An 18,856-nucleotide genomic window follows, 5' to 3' on the forward strand; every position below is an offset into this window, starting at 1 on the left:
CACGAATGCTTGTTTCCTTTGCCAGATTAAGGAAGTTCTCAGCTACAGTTCGTTCAAATATCTTTTCTAGACCTCTCTTTCTCCACCCCCTCGGGGATGCCAATGATTCTGACATCAGTAATGAGTCAGTAATCTCCCGTAATCTACATTCTTGAGATTGGATATTTTTGAGGCAAGTTTCTGTTTTAACTTTCTCTTCTACCATCCCATCCTCCAATTCACTAATTTGATCTTCTGCCTCATTTACCCTGGCTGTCAGAGCGTCTAGTTTAGACTGCATTTGATTCATAGCATTTTTAATTTCTGCCAGACTTGCTCTCATTTCTGCCCTTAGAGATTCTATATTCTCGTTAATATTTTCGTTAATAGTTTTTTCAAACCTACACATCATCTTGACCATTGTCACTGTGAATTCCATTTCTGACAATTTGGTTATATCCATATCCATCAGTTCTGTGGCAGAGGCCGCAGACTCATTATCTTTTCTTTCCTGGGGGGGATTTCTCCTTCTCGTCATTCTGATGAGGAGAGGGTGTGGGGATGCCCAGAGCCCAAGTTATTGACCAGGACACCGGCAGTGTGCACTTGTTTTATAGGGACCTTAGGGATGTCGGCTTCCTGATTTTTCAGCCTGCCTTCTGGGCAAGGGGCCTGCTGCGCTGATATTCAGGAAACCCTGTTTGGGTAGAGTTGCCCTGTCCCCTGCGAGGGGGGATGGGTATGGGCACAATGTGAGCTGGTATTTCCGGGCTTTTGTTCTCTGGAGGCTTTCCCTGGTGTTTTTCTGTGCCTCTTTTGAGAGTCAGAGCAGCAGTGGCCGTATCCTAGCCTCTGTCTCAGAGCTGAGAGATCGTAGTTCATTCTCCACTGAACTCTCTTGGCCACTTTAACTCTGTTTCTATCAGTGCTGCCAAAAACCCTGCAGCGACCCAGGATTTGTGCCTCACAGCCTGTGTCCCAACCCTAACTTCCAGGGCTGGCGCATCTCTGTCCCTTGTGCTTCTAACACTGCCCGCTGCCCCCAGTTCCCACGCGTGCTCCCGAGCTCCCAAGCTCCCTGTTTCAGTATGGTTCACATGCCTCTGGAGTGCCAGTTTTCAGTCTGGTCGCCTGCACACTCCCGAGCTCTCGGTTTCAGTCTAGTTCGAGTGTGTGGTCCGGAGCTCCTGTTTTCAGTTTGGACACGCGTGTTCCCAGGCTCGCTGTCTCAGTCCGCTCTCTTGCAGGTGCCGGTCCGCGAGTCCAGCCCGCTTCCCAGCACAAGGGGCTATTGCTTCCCAGCACCCAACCACGGAGGCTCCCTCCCCCTTCCGTTTATCTTCCTGTATCTGTGCACGGATTCACACCTCCCTGTTTCGTACCTCAATACTCAGCGCTGGAGATGTTCATTTGTAGAGATCCAGGTGTATCTGCCTGCATCTCAGGCTGATTCTGTGGGTGTTCAGGATGGTCTGGTAAGTATCCAGCTTGACTGGGACCAGCTGAGAAAGGGTCTCCTACTCCTCCGCCATCTTTTCTCCTCCTTGCAGAAAGTGGTCGCTTTTCTGTTCATAGAGTTTCTGCTACTCTTTTCTTCATTCTTCAGTTGCATTCATAGGTATTCAGAATGGTTTGGTAGCTCTCTCGCTGAATTCCTGGGACCAGACGAACTTTAGGTTTCCTGCTCCTCCGCCATCTTGGAATGCCGAGCTGGAGCTCAACTCCTGTTTTAAACTGGGTTCCTTGCAGAAAATGGTCGCTTTTCTGTTCATAGAGTTGCTGCTATTCTTTTCTTCATTCTCCAGTTGAGTTTGTAGGTGTTCAGAATGGTCTGATAGCTATCTAGCTGAATTTCTGGGACCAGACAAAATTTAAGCCTTCTGCTCCTCTGCCATCTTGGACTCCTCCCCCCCCTTCACCTATTTCACCCATCCTCCTGACCCACATCCTCTCTGGTAACAACCAATTTCTTCTGGATTTCTTGTTGTTGTTTGTCTCTTTTTTTTTCTTTGTTCATTTGTTTTGTTTCTTATATTCCACATATGAATGAAATCGTATAGTCTTCATCTTTCTTTTACTGACTAATTTCACTTAGCATTGTACCCTCTAGATCCATCCACGTTGTTGAAATGGCCAGATTTCATTCATTTTTGTGGCTGAGTAATATTCCACTGTGTGTGTGTGTGTATATATATATATATACACACACACACACCACACACACACACACACACACACACATATATATATATATATATATATATATATATATACACACACACACACACACACACACACCACTTCTTCTTTATCCATTTATCTGTGGATGGACACTTGGGTTTCTTCCATAATTTGGCTATTGTAAATAACTAGGCTATAAACATAGGGGTATATATATCTTTCCACATTATTGTTTTTCATTTTCTTTGGGTAAATAACCATTAGTGGAATTACTGGATCATATGGTAATTCTATTTTTAGTTTTTTGAAGAACCTCCTTTTCCGAAATGGATGTACCAGTTTGCATTACCACCAACAGTGCACGAATATTCCTACTTCTCCACATGCTCACTGGCACTTGTTGTTTCTTGTGTTTTTGATTTTAGTTATTCTTACAGGTGTGAGGTGATATCTCATTGTAGTTTTGATTTGTATTTCTGTGATGATTATGATGTTGAACATCTTTTCACATGTCTGGTGGCCATCTGTATGTCTTTTTGAAGAAATGCCTGTTCATGTCTTCTTCCATTTTTAATTGGAATATTTGTCTTTTTTGGTGTTGAGTTGTATAATTTCTATATATTTTGGATGCTAACCCCTTATCAGATATATTAGTTGCAGATATATTCTCCCATTTGTTGTCTTTTTGTTTTGGTGATTGCTTCTTTACTGTGCAGAAGCTTTTTTAGTTTACTAAAACTTTTGTCTTTGTTTCCATTGCCCGAGGAGACATATTTAGAAAATATTTAGGAAAATGTAGCTACAGCTGATGTCAGAGAAATTACTTCTTATGCTCTCTTCTAGGATTTTTATGGATTGAGGTCTCACATTTAGATCTTTAATCCATTTTGAGCTTATTTTTGTGTATGGTGTAAGAAGATGACCCAGTGACTTTTTTCTTTTCTATTCTTTTTTGCATGTAGCTGACTAGTTTTCCCAACACCATTTGTTGAAGAGACTGTCTTTTTTCCAATGCATATTCTTGCCTCCTTTGTCATAGAGTAATTGACCAAATAATCATGGGTTTATTTCTGGGCTCTCTATTCTGTTCAGTTGATCTATGTGTCTTTGTGTGTGTGTGTGTGTGTGTGTGTGTGTGTGTGCGCGCATGCCAGAACCATACTGTTTTGATTACTATGCTTTGTAATATAACTTGAAGTATGGGATTGTTAGGCGAACGTGATAACCACTACACTACGGAAACAGACTGGGATTGTGATAGCTCCAGTTTTGTTCTTTTTCAAGATTGCTTTGGGTACTCATGGTCTTTTATGGTTTCAGACAAATTTTAGGATTATTTTTAATAATTCTGTGCTATTGGTATTTTGATAGGGATTGCAGTAAATCTGTAGATTGCTTTGGGTAGTATGTACATTTAACAATATCTGTTCTACCAATCCAAGGGGGATGGAATATCTTTCCATATGTCTATATTGGCTTCAGTTTCTCTCATCATTGTTTTATATTTTTCAGAGTATAGGTCTTTTACCTCTTGGGTGAGTTTATTTCTATGTATTTTATCGATTTTTGTACAATTGTAAATGGGATTGTTTTCTTAATTTCTCTTCTGCTACTTACTAGTATATAGGAATGCAACAGACTTTTGTATATTGATTTTGTACACTGAGACTTTACTGAATTCACTTATAAGTTCTAGTCATATTTTGGTGGAGACTTTAAGGTTTTCTACATACAGTATCTGTCGTCTGCAAATAGTGGAAGTTTTGCTTCTTCCTTATCATTTGGATGCCTTTTATTTCTTCTCCTTGTCTGATCGCTGTGGCTATGACTTCCAGTACTGTGTACAATGGTTTTTCACCATTGAGTATGGTGTTAACTGTGGGTTTTTCATATTTGACCCTTTTTATGTTGAGGTATATTCCCTCTAAACCTACTTTGTTGAGGGATTTTATCATGAATGGATGTTGTACTTTTTCAAATGCTGTTTCTGCATTTAATGAAATAATCATATGGTTCTTTTCCTTTCTTTTATTGATGTGATGTATCACATTGATTTGGAATATTGAACCACCCTTGCATCCCAGGGATAAATCTCACTTGATCATGGTGAATGATTTTTTAATGTATCGTTCGATTTGATTTGTAATATTTTCTTCAGGAATTTTTGCATCTATGATCATCAGAAATATTGGCCTGTAGTTCTCTTTTTTTGTGGTGTCTTTCTGTGGTTTTGGAATTTGATATTAACTCTTTTTTAAATGTTTGGTAGAATTTGCCTGTGAAGCCATCTGGTCCTGGACTTTTGTTTGTTGGGAGGTTTTTTTTTTTTTTTTCTGATTTAATTTCATTGCTGGTTATTCGTCTGTTCAAATTTTCTACTTCTTCTGATTCAGTTTTGGGAAGTTATATGTTTCTAAGAATTTATCCATTTCTTTTAGGTTGTCCAATTTGTTGACATATAATTTTTCACAATATTCTTTTACAATTGTTTGTATTTCTGTGGTGTCAGTTGTTATTTCTCCTCTTTCATTTGTAATTTTGTTTATTTGAATCCTTTCTCTCTCTCTCTCTCTCTCTCTCATGAGTCTGGCTAGAGGTTTATGTATTTTTTTGATCTTTTCAAAGAACCATGATCTGTTCTATTGTTTTTTTCTTTGTGTGTGTGTCTATTTCATTTATTTCTGCTATAATCTTATATCCATACTACTTATTTAGGATTTTGTTTGTTCTTTTCCTAGCTCCTTTAGTTATAAGGTTAGGTTGTTTATTTGAGATTTTTCTTGCTTCTTGAGGTAGGCCTGTATTGCTATAAATTTTCCTTTTACAACAGCTTTTGCTTCATCCCAAAGGTTTTCGACCATGTGTTTTCATTTTCATTTGTCTCCATGTATGTGTTGATTTCCTCTTTGATTTCTTGGTTGACCCATTCATTGTTTAGTAACATGTTATTTAACCTTCGTATATTTCTATTCTTTCCAGATTTTTTTCTTGTGGTTGATTTCTAGTTTTGTAGCGTTGTGGTCAGAAAAGATGCATGGCATGACTTTAGTCTTTTTGAATTTGTTGAGACTTGTTTTGTGTCCTAATATGTGATCTATTCTGGAGAATATTCCATGTACACTTGAAAGGAATGTTTATTTGCTGTTTCAGGTTGTAGTGTTCTGAATGTATTTTTTAGATCCATCTGGTCCATTATGTCATTCAAAGCTACTGTTTCCTTTTTGATTTTCTGTTTGGACAATTTATCCATTGATGTAAGAGGGATGTTAAAATATCCTATTATTGCATAACTATTATTTCCTTCATGTTTCTTAGTAGGTGTTTTATGTATTTGGGTGCTCCCATGTTGGGTGCATAAATATTTACAATTATTATGATTTATTGTTGATTGTTTTCTTTATTCTATAGTGCCCTTCTTTGTCTCTTCTTACAGTCTTTGTTTTAAAGTCTATTTTGTGTAATATACATATTGCTACCCTGCCTTTCTCTTCACTTCCATTTGCATGATAAATGCTTTTCCATCCCCTCACTTTCAATTTGCAGGTGTCTTTAAGGAAAAATTGAGTCTCTTGCAGACAGCATATAGATGGGTCTTGCTTTTTATTCCATATTGCCACCCTGTGTCTTTTAATTGGAATGTTTAGTCATTTACATTCAGAGAAAATTATTGATAGGTATGTACTTATTGTCATGATGTTACTTGTTTTATGATCGTTTTTTTAGTTCATCTCTTGCTTTTTTCTTCTCTTGTTCTCTTCTCTCATGGTTTACTGACTTTCTTTAGTGATATACTTGGATTACGTTCTCTTTATTTTTTTACATATTTATTACTGGTTTTTGATTTGTGGTTACTATTAGGTTTATATATAACATCTTATGTATACAACAGTCTGTATTAAGTTGATGGTTGCTTAAGTTTGAGCCCATTCTGAAAGCTAAATTTTTATTCCTTTCCCCCCACATTTTAGGTGGTGTCACACTTTTACATTCTTTTATTTTGTGAATCCCTTGGCTTATTTTTATAGATATACTTAATTTTACAGCTTTTGTGATTCTTGCTTTTCATACTCCTGGCTATGGTCTTTCCTTTCCGCTCGAAGAATCGCCTTTAACATTTTTTTTTTTTTCTCAGTACTTTGAATATCATGTTACTCCCTTCTGACCTGTAAAGTTCGTACTGAAAAATAAGCTTATAGCCTTTTGGGGTTTCCCTTTAATATAACTGTTTTCTTTCCTATTGCTTCTTTAAAATTTTTTTCTATATCACTAGTTTTTGCCATTTTAATTACTGAGTCTTGATGCAGACCTTCTTGGATTGATTTTTTTGGGGGGGCTTTCTGTGTCTTCTGGATCTGGATTTCTGTTTCCTTCTCTAGATTTGAGAAATTTTCAGCTATTATTTCTTCAAATAAATTTTATGCCCCCTTTTGTCTCTCTTTTCCTTCTGGGATCCCTATAATGTGAATATTATTATGCTTGTTGATGTTGCTGAGTTCCCTTAATCTGTTCTCGTTTGTTATTATTATTTTTCTCTCTCCTGTTCAGCTCGATTGTTTTCCATTACTCTGTCCTCCAGGTTGCTCATCTGTTCTGCTTTCTCTATCTAATATTCTTTTTTTTTTTTTTTTAAGATTTATTTATTTATTTATTTGAGAGAGAGAGAGAGAGACAGCCAGTGAGAGAGGGAACACAAGTTGGGGGAGTGGGAGAGGAAGAAGCAGGCTGCCAGCAGAGCAGGGAGCCCAATGTGGGGCTCAATCCTAGGACCCTGGGATCATGCCCTGAGCCAAAGACAGACGCTTAACGACTGAGCCACCCAGGCAACCCTCTATCTAATATTCTTTACATCATTTTTAATTTAAGTTATTGAGTTCTTTATCTCCAAGTTGTTCTTTTTTATGTTTTCTGCCTCTTTGTTGAGGGTCTCACTGAGATCCTCCATGGTTTCCTTAAGTCCAGTGAGTATCTTTATGACCATTACTTTAAATTCTCTGTCAGGCATATTAATTATCTCCCTTTCCCTTAGGTCTTTTGCTGTGGTTTTGTCCTGTTCTTTCGTTTTGGATATTTTCCTCTCTATCCTCATTTTGTCTAACTCCTTGTATATGTTTCTTTGTGTTAGGAAAGTCAGCTAGGTCTCCTGCTCTTGCAAGTAGTGGCCCTATAATGAAGAGGTCCTATAGTGCCCTGCAGTGCAGTGTCCCTTGTTCCCCAGAACCTGGCACTTCTAGGGTGTGTCCTATGTGTGTATTGCATGCCCCTCCTGTTGTGGCTGAGCTGCATTTGCCTTCAGTGCAGTCATCTGCGATGGTTCTTTGCTTGTTGTGGTCAGGGTTTGGTCCCTGTGTTTTTTGGAGAACTGTGAAAGGCATGTCCATAGGAGAGCATGGGGATGGGGCATGCCATGTTAGCAAGGTGTGTTCTGGTCTACGGTGGAAGGAGGGGACCTGTAGTTGCTTTGGAGAACTGCTGAGGGCTGGTAGGAGGAGTGGGTTTGCAGAAGAGTGTGGGGGCAGGGCATGCTGTTAGCATGCATGGTGGAGAGTGTTTGTGCTGTGCTGGTTTTTGCAGGTGTCTCTGTATCCAGACAGAGGGATGGGAGAGGAAATGATACCCACCAGCTCTTTTGGTTTTGGACAAATTTCCTAAAGATCCCTGCCCCTCCAGCACATGTTCTGAGATTAATAAATAAATCTTCTTCCTGTATACCCCAGGTAGTTTTTAAACTGCTGCTTCTATGCTGTATCTCAGCAGGGTTATTTGTTATGCTCTTTCTTTAAGTGTGGGAACTCAGTTCCCTATAGCCCTCCAGCTCTCCCAGAGCAGAGCCCACTGATTTTTAAAGTTCCAGGTGTTAAGCTCCACTGGTTGTAAGAACTTGTGAAGGTAAGCCGCACTGGTTTTCAAAGCCAAATGTTACCGGGATTAGTCTTCCCAATGTGGGTTCCCTGTGCCTGGGGTGCCTGGTGTATGGTCTGCTCCTCTCCCTTCACTGTGCCTGTGATGTCTCTCCTCCCTCAGACAGTCTCAGAGGTCAGTTTTATTTCCAACTGCATCTCTGCCCTTCCTACCCTTTTGGATGTGGCCTTTTTTCTACATTTAGCTGTGGAGAGTCTGTTCTGGCAGTTTTCGAGTCTTTTCTGGCTTATTTACAGTGATGTGAGTATTACCTAGGTGTGTCAGTGAGATGAGGTGAGCTTAGGATTCTCCTACTCCACCATCTTTTCCTTGGAAGAGACGATCTTTTGGACTTTGAAGACTTTGCAGTATATGTGGTCCCTTTGCCTTCACCCTGTCTGTTCCTTAATTAAGATTTCTTCTTCTTCAGGGGCGCCTGGGTAGCGCAGTCGTTAAGCATCTGCCTTCAGCTCAGGGCATGATCCCGGTGTTTGGGATTGAGCCCTACATCGGGCTCCTCTCCTAGGAGCCTGCTTCTTCCTCTCCCACTTCCTCTGCTTGTGTTCCCTGTCTCGCTGGCTGTCTCTGTCTCTCAAATAAATAAATAAAATCTTAAAAAAAAAATTTCTTCTTCTTCAGAACTTTCTCTCACCTTCTGGGTCAGTGTTAGGTGCTCTTTCTGTATCTATTCACCCTCTATTCCATCCTTCGTCTAGTAAACGATGAATTACATAGACACAATAGAGTCTAATGATTTTTTAATACAATGTCAGATACAAAGAAGTGATACTTAAAATCAAATGTTAGATTATTATTATATATATTATATATTACATTTATTATATTGTTATTGTATCACACAACTGAGTTAAAACCAGTTGAGAGATAAATGTATGATATGTGGAGATCAAAATATTATATGTCTTGCTTTTAAAGATGAGGTTAGAAAATATAACTTGGTATCTTAGCTAAGTGATCTTATTTTATATTAGTGAATTAAGTTTCCTATGCAGTCATGAAGAACACAGTCAGACCTATACAAATGTGGCATAGAACATCAAAAAGAATACTCTCAGTGAGCAGTCAGGCAATCTGATCCCAAAAGAAGGGAAGGAGGTGAGCCTGATAGGCATACTTCCTTCTGCCAAGCTTTCCAAATCAGAAAGACTTTTCTTGTATGGAAAGCAAGTAAAGTAATGCAGTGATGCCAGGGATGTCACTCTCAATTTACTATTGATTAAAGTAGAAAATAGTATTTAAAAATTTTAATTTTGATAGGTGCTTTTAATTTTTTCTATAAATACATTTTATAGGGCATAAATAATACATTAAATATATGAAGCTCATTTTAAGTTATTTCACATTCTACTTTTAACCGGGTTTTGAATGTCTATGAAGGCAAGAGTCTTTTTACTTCCAGAGAGCTAGGTTTGATTCAAGGAGACAACACTCGTAAGAGTCATCACTGTCTGATGACTAGAACTGCTTGAAATGCTGTGAGGTTTTGTTTCTATCCCATCCTTCAAAGAACACTTATGGCTGCAAAAAATGGGCAGACATCTTTGCTGTTTTAGGAAAGGAGCCAAATTATAAATGCTTTTAAAAAAGAGTTATGGACTAAATGGCTTAACTTAAGAATGCATGGTATTGAAAGCAGTGAGTATTTGAAATTAGGACACCTAATTATGTGATTATTTACCAGTGTAGCTTAATTTCCATTTCTGATACATTGTGGTTTCTGTAATAGATGGCATCTAATATCCCTGCCAGCACTGGTGTTCCATGATTAGGGCATGAGGCATTTGCATCCGTTATTTAGATCACAATTCTAAAAATCAGCTTGCTAATCAAAACCTCTTGGAGCTTAAACATTGGTTCCCTGTCTCCATCCCTGAAGAGGGTGATTCATTACATCAGGGATAAGGCCCTGGAATCTGTATTTAAAAATATCTCCAGAAGTGAACCAGGTGATATGATATAGATCTAATTCAAACGACAACGACATGAGTTAAGACTGGAGCAGTGGATTAATTTTGTTATTCAGAGAGCCTTAAAGTTATTTTACTTTTAATTCTAAAGGTAGAAAATCTGAGTTATTAAAAACACAGAGTATGTAATATGCAAAACAAAACAAAAATCTTAAAATCGTTTATAACCCTACTATCTAGAGCAAAAACTGTATTAACATTTCTTGTTTATTTAACATTTTTTGGTAAATTGTGTTTGTGTGTATATATATATACATATGTATACATTCATATTCTAAATATGCAAATTATTCATCCATCTGATTAGGTTTATGTCACATTCCATTTTGCTGTTTATTTAGATTTTTTAACAAAATATTATGAATATTTCCATTGTCATTAAAATTGTTTAAAAATACAATTTTGTTATTTGATTTCATTTTTGTGTATGAAAAGCATAATTAACTGCTATTTTATCACCTACTTCTAGTTTTTCACAATGGCAAACAGAAGGACTGAAATAAATATCCTTGTATATAAATGCTAGTTCCCAACTTTTATTAAATCCTCAGTGTAGAGCCCTAAATATGGAATTACCAGATGAGAGGGCTACAGCAAATTGAAATGATCATGTGAAATATCAAAGATTGAATGAAGATTAACATTGACATGAGGATTAGAAAGAAATGACTTAATTGGCCCAAAGTTGTGCAGGCAGCGACATAAGTTTTACTAATTGAGCTTTGGGTTTGTTCTGTCACAAACAAGATTATGTTGCAATGGATAAAGAACGTATAACTAGACAAGAAGAGAGAAACTGTATATATGATAATATCAGGCATCCAGGTGCCTTTTGTCTTTATGTGTGTGTGTATAGTGAATAATTGAATAATTGACATCTTATTTCTTAGGGCAAATGCTGAAACATATCAACTTTATGGGATACAAATGAATTCATTGAGTCCTAATGAAAACCTTTTAAACTATTTCCTAAATTGTGTTTTTTAAAGGAAATATTTGTCAGCACTGTCAAAATATGGTTTAAAGTATCCCCAAATGCTTTTATATACCAAATGTATTTGCTTCACAGTTAACTGGTTATCTTGAATTACTTGCCACTTCAGAGAACTGAATGGGCATTTGGTGAAACTGACAAATGAACTAAAACAACAATTCAAAGAAAATGATTGAAAGAGAGCCTCAAACTCTTGATCCAAAAGAATAAATTTGAATCACAACTCTGTTATATATTCATGAAATGTTAACTGACTGCCTTAGATCATTGAGTTTTAAGACTTCTTATACTGGAACAGCTACAGAAAACATAAGGAAAATAGTGATTTTGATGTTTCAAAGAAGTAAAATGCACCCAAATAGTATGTCTAGATTGCTTAAAGTTAGCACTTAATAAGTCAGATACCAAAATGTTATCATATTTATTCATTTAATTACTATAATGGATAATTTACTACTGTAACAACAAGAATAATTGAGCAGTTGAAATTTTGGAATGTAGAAGCTCAAAATTCTTAGAGCTAATGCATGCATGTTCTAATATCTGTTATTCAGGAAATTAGGAAATGATGCAGCATCATAGTGTGTTTTTAAATCACCTAATCATTCATTCGGTTACTTATTCATTAAAAAAATATTTACTGAGTATTTATTATGTGATGGTGCTAAGTTTTGTGTCTGGATTACAATAGTGCTTCAGAAGACATGCTTCCTTACTCTTGAGGAGCTGTCATTCTGGTGAGTATAGATATAGGAAGCAAGACAATGAGAAGGTCACCAAAGGAGCAAGATTTCAAATGGTGATATGTACTGTGAAGCTAACAAAACAATATGATGTGAACAAGAGTGAACAGCAAGTGCAGGTGCTTCTTGTTGCAATGTCAAGAAAGGTGCATCTGACAAGGTGGCATATGTACTGACAATTAAGTGACAGCAAAAAGCAGGCTTGGGGATGTGGTCTTCTAGGCAGAAGTAAAGGCCAGAGGAAAGGCCCTAATATGTCTGTAAATAGTGACAGAGGACAGCAGAAAGATCTGTAAGAGCTAGGTACAGTATGAATTTGGATTTTCCTCTAAGAGCAGTGGGAGGCAATTGGAGGTTATTAGTATGTTGTGTTGTTGTTGAGTTGGGGTGGTTATTTTACACACTAATTTATTAATCTTCATTCCTCTCTAACTTCCATCCTTATTTTTCTCACCTTAGGTCTTCCCTCTGATTTTCTGGCTATGACTTTTAAGAAAAAAACTATCCTGGGAAAGTATGCGTTCTGTAAACATCTAGTCTAGATTGTTTTTGTTAAAGAAATACAATTATTCAGAAGTGTGCAAAAACCATAAGAATAGCTCGAGAATTGCAGAAGTTAAACACATCGTGTAAGGGATTGAAAAGACAAGCCACATGTAAGAGAAAATATTTGCAAATCACGTTTCTGATGAAGTATTTGTATCTAGAATATGTGAAGAATTTTCAAGACTAAACAGAAAACAATCCAATTTTAAAAATGGGTAAAAGATTTGAATAGACTCTTAAAAGATGTGAGATGAAAAATAAGCATATGAAAAGATATTCAGTATCATGAATAATTACATAAGTACAACTTAACACCAAATTGAGATGCTATTACATACTTACAAGAATGTCCAAAATGAAAAATAAAACTGGCCATGCCAAATACTAGTGAGCTTTTGGAACACTCAAACATTGTAGATGGGAAGGTGAAATGGCACATTCACTTTGAAAATGGTTTGACAGTTCCTTATAAAGTCAAACATATGTACATCTACTATATCCCACTCCTAGAAATATTCCCAAGAGAAATGGAAACTTATGTCTATACAACTTCTATGCAAATGTTTACAGCAGCTTTATTCATAATCACCAAAATTGGGAACAAATCCAGATGTCCTTCAACCAGTGATGAGACTGTCAGTGCCTTCACCCAAAGACACCAGGAACATACTTGCAGTTGAACAAGTTGGCTTTATTATTCATTGGGGTAAGGAGAATACTTACCCCAGGGAACTGTGTGGTATCTGAGTACAAGGATGTTAGAACGAACTTAGATGATTTGGTCTTTGGTTGGGTAATTCTGGGGAGGGGTCTAAGGAAAGGGAGGTTCACTCTAGACTAGGTATAGTAGGAAAGAGGGGTGATTCTATGATTGGGCATCTCAATAAATCTTGTCTATAGAGAGGGGAGGAAACAGTAAGTTTAAGTTGAAAATGGTAAAAATTAGTAGTAGTAGTAGTAGTAGTAGTAGTAGTTACTCATTTAGTCAGTGAGGGGAATGTTTTGTATTTTGTGGTTTGCACAGCAACTGCCTGAAGTGAATATTTTGTAAGATTGTTTCTGCCAAAAGAACAGTATAGCTTAGCTGTAAATACCAGATCAGTTTGTAATAAAATGGAGGTACATTAAAAGAGCTAAAAATCTGGGGTGCCTGGGTGGCGCAGTCGTTAAGCGTCTGCCTTTGGCTCAGGGTGTGATCGCAGTGTTCTGGGATCGAGCCCCACATCAGGCTCCTCCACTAGGAGCCTGCTTCTTCCTCTCCCACTCCCCCTGCTTGTGTTCCCTCTCTCGCTGGCTGTCTCTCTCTGTCAAATAAATAAATAAAATCTTTTAAAAAAATAAATAAAAAAATGAAAGAGCTAAAAATCTAATCTTAAAGAGCTCTCAGTTGCCAAAACTAGAACAACTTGAGCAACAGAGTAAATATAGTCATGGATTGTAAACCAAAAAATAGAATAAATATACATGAGCCCATATAAATAACTCAATAAATGAGGGAATAATGAAAACAAAAGTCCCTGAGGAAAATTCTAATTAATATATAAGGAATGAGAAAAATATAAATTCACCATTGGAATTGCCATAGGCAAAATCCATGGAGGGAAGCTAAAAGAACAGGTAAAAGTTGAAGCCAGAACAGGATATATGCGTAGTCTTAGATTTTCTATCTTGAAATGTTTACTAATTATGAATGGAAAAATAGTAAATTTCAAGGGGCGAATCCTGCAATTCACCACCTTAGACAAATGATCAAAGTCAATACCTCCAACAATACATATCAACATTATGTACCTTTTGATAGGATACCCTCAAAAGCATCACCTCTGTGCTATTCTTTCAAAAATGCAAAATTTCTTGAGAAATCATGAGAAAACATTATATCCAAATTGAGGGCCATTCCATAAATAGCCCAGTGTTCTTCAAAGCAAATAAGGACATGGAAGTCTGAGGAAATATTGCAAACTAGAGGAGATTAAAAAGACAAGTAACTGCAGTGTGAGATCTTGGAGTAGAAAAAGACAGTGGGAAAAGAGGCAAAATCTGAATAAATTCTGCACTTTGGCTAAAAGTAGCGTATGAAGGGCTCATTTCTTAGTTTTGGATGATTGTACTATAGTTTTGCACCTCTTCTATCTATCTAGAATACACAAAGAGAGCCAGGTTGATAAGAAGTGGGTGGGCATAAGTGGTTTCAGAGGCAAAAAGAAGAGGTCTTCAATAGGTAGGATTAATAGCCAAGGGCAACTAACATTTCCTTTTTGTTTGTTTGTTTTGTTTTTTATTTTTTCCCATCTAAACCACCTTATTTTTTCCTTTTATTTTTTAATTTAAATTAAATTAATTAACATATAATATATTATTGGTTTCATAGATAGAGGTCAGTGATTCATCAGTCTTACATAGTACCCAGTGCTCATTATATCACTAGCCCTCCTTAATGTCTATCACCCAGTTACCCCATCCCCCCACCCCTCTTCCCTCCAGCAATCCTCAGTGTGTTTCCTATGATTGAGAGTCTCTCATGGTTTGTCTCCTCTAATTTTATCTTGTTTTGTTTTTTCCTCCCTTCCGCAATGATCCTCTGTTTTGTTTCTTAAATTCCACATATCAGTTAGATCAAATGGTAATTGTCTTTCTCTGATTGACTTAAGCATAATACACTTAACATAATACACTCTAGTTCCATCCACATCTTGCAAATGGCAAGATTTCATTTTTTGATGGCTAAGTAGTATTCCATAGTTTATACATACCGCTTCTTCTTTATGCATTCATCTGTTAATGGACATCTGGGTTCTTTCTGTAGTTTGGCTATTGTGAACATTGCTGCTATAAACATTGGGGCACAGGTGCCCCTTCGGTTGAATACATTTGTATCTTTGGGGTAAAGACCCAGTAGTACAATTGCTGGGTCATAAAGTAGCTCTATTTTTAACTTCTTGAGGAACCTCCATTCTATTTTCCAGAGTGGCTGCACCAGCTTAACATTCCCACCAACAGTATAAGAGGGTTCCTCTTTCTCTGCATCCTCACCAACATTTGTCCTTTCCTGACTTGCTATTTTTAGCCATTCTAACTGGTGTGAGGTGGTATCTCATTGTGGTTTTGATTTGTATTTCTCTGATGCTGAGTGATGTTGACGATTTTTTCTTGTGTTTGTTGGCCATTTGTATGTCTTCTTTGGAGAAATGTCTGTTCATGTCTTCTGTCCATTTCTTGACTGGATTTTTTGTTCTTTGCTTGAGTTTGATAGGTTCTTTATAGATTTTGGGTACTAGCCCTTTATCTGATATGTCATTTGCAAATATCTTCTCCCATTCTGTTGGTTGTCTTTTGGTTTTGTCGACTGTTTCCTTTGCTGTGCAAAGGCTTTTAATCTTGATGAAGTCCCAATAGTTCATTTTTACCTTTGTTTCCCTTGCCTTTAGAGATGTGTCTAGGAAGAAGTGCTGTGGCTGAGGTCACAGAGGTTGCTGCCTGTATTCTCCTCTAGGATTTTGATGGATTACTGTCTTACGTTTAGGTCTTTTCATCCATTTTGAATCTATTTTTGTGTATGGTGTAAGCATATGGTCCAGTTTCATTCTTCTGCATTTGGCTGCCCAATTTTCCCAACACCGTTTGTTGAAGAGACTTTTTTCCATTGGATATTCTTTCCTGTTCTGTCGAAGATTAGTTGGCCATAGAGTTGAGGTCCATTTCTGGGTTTCTATTGTGTTCCATTGATCTGTGTGTGTGTGTGTGTGTGTGTGTGTGTGTGTGTGTGTTTGTGCCAGTACCATACTGTCTTGATGATTACAGCTTTGTAATACAGCTTGAAGTCCGGAATTGTGATGCCCCAGCTTTGGTTTTCTTTTTCAATGTTCCTTTGGCTATTTGGGGTCTTTTCTGGTTCCATACAAATTTTAGGATGATTTGTTCCAGATCTGTGAAAAAAGTTGATGGTAGTTTGATAAGGATTGCATTGAATATATAGATTGCTCTAGGGAGCATAGACATTTTAACAATATTTGTTCTTCCAATCCATGAACATGGGAAGTTTTTCCATTTCTTTAAGTCTTCCTCAATTTCATTCATGAGTGTTCTATAGTTTTCTGAGTACAGATTCTTTGCTTCTTTGGTTAGGTTTATTCCCAGATATCTTATGGTTTTGGGTGCAGTTGTAAGTGGAGTAGACTCCTTAATTTCTCTTTCTTCTGTCTCATTGTTAGTGTATAAATTGCAACTGATTTCTGTGCATTGATTTTATATACTGCCACTTTGTTGAATTCCTGTATGAGTTCTGGCAATTTGGGGTGGAGGCTTTCGGGTTTTCTGCATAGGGTATCATGTCATCTGCAAAGAGTGAGTGTTTAAGTACTACTTTGCCAATTTAGATGCCTTTTCTTTCTTTTTCTTGTCTGATTGCTGAGGCTGGCACTTATAGTACTATGTTGAATAACAGTGTTGATAGTGGACATCCCTGTTGTGTAGCTGATCTTAGGGGAAAAGCTGTCAGTTTTTCCCCATTGAGAATGATATTCATTGTATGCTTTTCATATATGGCTTTTTTGATATTGAGGTATGTTCCCTCTGTCCCTACACTGTGAAGTGTTTTAATCAAGAAAGGATGCTGTACTTTGTTAAATGCTTTTTCTGTATCTACTGAGAGCATCATATAGTTCTTGTCTTTTCTTTTATTAATGTAGTGTATCACATTGATTGATTGGAAGATGTTGAACCACCCTTGCAGCCCAGGAATAAATCCCACTTGGTCTTGGTGAATAATCCTTTTAATGTACTATTGAATCAAATTGGCTAGTATCTTGGTGAGAATTTTTTCATCCACATTCATCAGAGATATTGGTCTTTAATTCTTCTCTTTGGTGTGGTCTTTGTCTGGTTTTAGGATCAAGGTAATACTGGCCTTGTAGAAAGAGTTTGGAAGCCTTCCTTCCATATCTGTTTTTTGAAACAGCTTCAGTAGAATATATATTATTTCTTCTTTAAATGTTTGGTAGAATTCCCCTGGGAAGTCATCCAGCCCTGGGCTCTTGTTTGTTGGGCGATTTTGGAATACTCCTTCAATGTCCTTGCTGGTTATGGGTCTGTTCAGGTTTCCTATTTTTTCCTGTTTCAGTTATGGTAGTTTATAGTGTCTAGGAATGCATCCATTTCTTCCAGATTGCCTAATTTATTGACATATAGTTGCTCATGATATGTTCTTATAGTTGTTTGTATTTCTTGGTATTGGTTGTGATCTCTCCTCTTTCATTCATGATTTTATTTATTTGGATCCTTTCTCTTCTCTTTTTGATAGGTCTGTCCAGGGGTTTATTAATCTTATTAATTCTTTCAAAGTACCAGCTCCTAGTTTCTTTGATCCGTTCTACTCTTCTTTTGGTTCCTATTTCATTGATTTCTCCTCTAATCTTTATTATTCCTCTTCTCCTGGTGGATTTAAGCTTTCTTTGTTGTTTTTTTCCCCAGCTCCTTTAGGTGTAAGGTCAGGTTGCGTATTTGAAACCTTTCTTGTTTCCTGAGAAAGTCTTGCATTGCTATATACTTCCCTCTTAGGACAGCCTTTGCTGCATCCCAAAGGTTTTGAATATTTTTTTTTCATTTTCATTTGTTTCCATGTATTTTTTAAATTCTTCTTTAATTTCCTGGTTGATCCATTCATTCTTTAGTAGGATGCTCTTCAGTCTCCATGTGTTGAGTTCTTTCCAAAGTTCCTCTTGTGATTGAGTTCCAGTTTCAAAGCATTGTGGTCCAAAAATATGTAGGGAATGATCCCAGTCTTTTGGTACTGGTTGAGATCTGATTTGTGACCCAGTGTGTGGTCTATTCTGGAGATTATTCCGCATGCACTCAAGAAGAATGTGTATTCTGTTGCTTTAGGATGGAAGCCCTGAATATATCTGTTAAGTCCATCTGGTGCAGTGTGTCATTCAAAGCCCTTGTTTTCTTCTTGATCCTCTGCTTAGATGATCTGCCCATTTTTGCAGTGAGTGGGGTGTTAAAGTCCCATACTATTAGTATATTATTATTGATGTGTTTCTTTAATTTTTACTAATTGCCTTATGTAATTGGCTGCTCCCATGTTAGGGGCATAAATATTTACAATATTTAGGTCTTCTTGTTGGATAGACCCTTTAGTTATGATATAGTGTCCTTCCTCATCTCTTATTACAGTATTTGCTAATTTGTCTGATACAAGGACTGCCACCCCAATTTTCTTTTGATGTCCATTAGCATGATAAATATTTTTCCACCCCCTCATTTTCAATCTGGAAATGTCATTGGATCTAAAATGAGTCTCTTACAGACAACATACAGATGGGTCTTCCTTTTTTATCCAATCTGATACCCTGTGTCTTTTCCTTGGAGCATTTAGCCCACCTACATTTCAGAGTAGCTATTGAAAGATAAGAATTTAGTGCCATTGTTAACCTGTAAAGTCACTGTTTCTGTATACTGTCTCTCTTCCTTTCTGGTCTGTGTTACTTTTCTGCTCTCTCTTCACTTAAAGTATCCCTTTTAATATT

The sequence above is a fragment of the Ursus arctos genome, unplaced genomic scaffold (assembly GCF_023065955.2).
Source record: "Ursus arctos isolate Adak ecotype North America unplaced genomic scaffold, UrsArc2.0 scaffold_7, whole genome shotgun sequence".
In the NCBI taxonomy this organism is placed as follows: Eukaryota; Metazoa; Chordata; class Mammalia; order Carnivora; family Ursidae; genus Ursus; species Ursus arctos.